The sequence below is a fragment of the Eptatretus burgeri genome, unplaced genomic scaffold (assembly GCF_056783735.1).
Source record: "Eptatretus burgeri isolate ZD-2024b unplaced genomic scaffold, Ebu_testis_v1 Ebu_testis_scaffold_371, whole genome shotgun sequence".
NCBI lineage: Eukaryota > Metazoa > Chordata > Myxini > Myxiniformes > Myxinidae > Eptatretus > Eptatretus burgeri.
The window spans coordinates 22,501-25,937 of NW_028222320.1; the positions used below are offsets into that span (position 1 = coordinate 22,501).

The following is a 3,437-nucleotide window of genomic DNA, read 5'->3' on the forward strand; positions in this document are numbered from 1 at the left end:
TATATATATATATATATATATATATATATATATATATATATATATATATATATATATATATATATATATATATATATATATATATATATATATATATATATATGTATATATATATATATATATATATATATATATATATATATATATATATATATATATATATATATATATATGTATATATATATATATATATATATGTATATATATATATATATATATATATATATATATATATATATATATATATATATATATATATATATATATATATATATATATATATATATATATATATATATATATATATATATATATATATATATATATATATATATATATATATATATATATATATATATATATATATATATATATATATATATATATATATATATATATATATATATATATATATATATACATATATGTATATATATGTATATATATATATGTATATGTATATATATATGTAAGTAGGGTAAGAATACTGATTCTGGCTCACTTTTCCCCATGTAAATGAATGGGGGATTTTCAGCGATTTATATTTTTTTCCCTAAAAATAAATCCCTTTTATCCCAAGGTATATTTATTTGTCTCCCCTTTTAACTTGGAGGTTGAACCTCATTGAATTGAACACCTGGGGTTGAACAGCTCACTCATTGAACCTATAAAGATTTGTTCATTCTCAAATTCCTTCAATAGTTTAATTTTCTTTGCACAATAATCCCCATCTAAAATATTGACAAACAAAACATTTGAATCTTTATTTTTTAAGATACCCCATTTGTGCCATTACGAAATGATAAACTTCTCTTAATGCTCTTGTTTGACCACCTCCTGAGCCACAGGTTATTTTTGTTAAGCCCCGCCCACTTTTCTTTAAGCCCCGCCCACTTTTGTTAAGCCCCGCCCACTTTCCACAAGGTATTCAATAAGCCAAGCCCACTTTTCTTTAAGCCCCGCCCACTTTTGCTAAGCCCCGCCCACTTTTGCTAAGCTCCGCCCACTTTTCATAAGGTATTTTTTTCTAAGCCACGCCCACTTTTCCTAAGCCCCGCCCACTTTTGCTAAGCTCCGCCCACTTTTCATAAGGTATTTTTTCTAAGCCACGCCCACTTTTCCTAAGCCCCGCCCACTTTTGCTAAGCTCCGCCCACTTTTCATAAGGTATTTTTCTAAGCCACGCCCACTTTTCCTAAGCCCCGCCCACTTTTGCTAAGCTCCGCCCACTTTTCATAAGGTATTTTTTCTAAGCCACGCCCACTTTTCCTAAGCTCCGCCTACTTTTGCTAAGCCCCGCCCACTCTTACATCATTTCCAGTTCATCTCTGACTCACAAAGAAATCACTAGAAAATTACAGGATGTTATGGTTTTGAAAAATTTCCCAATGAAGGCTTGCCTAGGCTTGCCCAGGGAATTTCCAAAGGAAACCACACCCACCAGTCTTTCTCTATAAAAGCTTCAAACCCAGGCTCCATTTTAAACATTTGTTCTTGCTGGCAATGGTGTTCTGTGTGCTTGTCTCAAACTCTCTGTCTTCTATGGAACTAAACCTTCAAGTTGATGAACTGGATTCAAACCTCTTATCTATTGAGGTAAGATTTTTATTTTCCTATTTTCAAACTTTGATTGAAGCATACTCATTTAATAATTAAATAACTTAATTAATACATTATTATTTTCTCTCACAGGAAATTGTGTCTGAAATACGAAATGAAAATACTGCTTTTGCTACAACTTGGGGGAAAATTGTTGGCTTGGTTGAAGACCTTGAGTGGGATGACTTTGGTGTTCCTTGGAACTCTCTGTCTTCTATGGAACTAAACCTTCAAGTTGATGAACTGGATTCAAACCTCTTATCTATTGAGGTAAGATTTTTTATTTTCCTATTTTCAAACTTTGATTGAAGCATACTCATTTAATAATTAAATAACTTAATTAATACATTATTATTTTCTCTCACAGGAAATTGTGTCTGAAATACGAAATGAAAATACTGCTTTTGCTACAACTTGGGGCGAAATTGTTGGCTTGGTTGAAGACCTTATGAGCGACCAAGACCCACAGAACGAGTTCGTCCTTGATGACCCAACCAAAGAGTTATACCTTGGAGACCAGCAAAATCCTGAAAAAGAGTTTTACAGCAATAGTACTCATTGTGAGTTATCAAGACAATACCCACTGAACAAGTTATACCTTGATGAGCCAGAATACAAGTTTTACCTTGGAGACTCACAAATTTTGAAAAAATCAGTAAATGAGTTCTGCCTTGATGGTTTAAATAACTACCTTGGAGACTCAGGAAAAGGGTTCTGCCAAGATGGTTCTAAATATGGGGCCTACCTTGGAGACTCACAAATTTTGAAAAAATCAGTAAATGAGTTCTGCCTTGATGGTTTAAATAACTACCTTGGAGACTCAGGAAAAGGGTTCTGCCAAGATGGTTCTAAATATGGGGCCTACCTTGGAGACTCACAAATTTTGAAAAAAATCAGTAAATGAGTTCTGCCTTGATGGTTTAAATAACTACCTTGGAGACTCAGGAAAAGGGTTCTGCCAAGATGGTTCTAAATATGGGGCCTACCTTGGAGACTCACAAATTTTGAAAAAATCAGTAAATGAGTTCTGCCTTGATGGTTTAAATAACTACCTTGGAGACTCAGGAAAAGGGTTCTGCCAAGATGGTTCTAAATATGGGTCCTACCTTGGAGACTCACAAATTTTGAAAAAATCAGTAAATGAGTTATCCTTAAGAGACTTTGTAAGTTGGTTTTACTTTGAATACTTGAAATGTGGGTTCTGGATTGATAACTCACAATGTGATACATATCTTGGAAACTCAACGGGAATGTGGTTATACCTTGAAGACTTGGAAAGTTGGGTTTATGTTGGACACTTGAAACTTTTTTGGGGGCTTTTATTTATTTATTTATTTATTTATTATTATTATTATTTTATTTATTTATATTTTGGAGACTTTTGGAGTTGCTATCACTCTTTGGGATCTAAACCTATCGATGTAGTTCTTTGTCGGATGGTGCTTGATGGGAGCAAGATCAAGAAAGTTCTGGGAAGAAAGTGCAGGCTTACTCCCTCTTTCTATGTCATCAAACCTGAAAGCCTTAAAAGACAGAATTGGAAGAAGAGAAAAAAAACAAAAAATATACATTGTTCGTTCTGGGAAGAAAGTGCAGGCTTACTCCCTCTTTCTACGTCATCAAACCTGAAACCTTCAAGCCTTAAAAGACAGAATTGGAAGAAGAAAAAAAAAACGAAAAAATATATATATATACGTGGAAATCTCATTTTGAAAAGTCATTGTGTTGGGTGAGGATTGAGTTGGGGTTGAGATTTTGAATGTGAGGGTTGGGGTTGAGATTTTGAATGTGAGGGTTGGGACACACACACATACACATCAACAAACAAAAGTTAAGCCT

The 3,437-nt window shown here is 32.8% G+C and overlaps 1 long non-coding RNA gene across 1 annotated transcript; it reads left to right on the forward strand.

Moving 5' to 3' along the window:
• Positions 1-648: 648 nt before the first annotated feature.
• On the forward strand, positions 649-2,173 carry LOC147007236 (uncharacterized). The gene is made up of 3 exons (XR_015054328.1): positions 649-1,595; positions 1,692-1,868; positions 1,966-2,173. It is a non-coding gene; the product is annotated as an uncharacterized LOC147007236 (long non-coding RNA).
• The last annotated feature ends 1,264 nt before the right edge of the window (positions 2,174-3,437 follow it).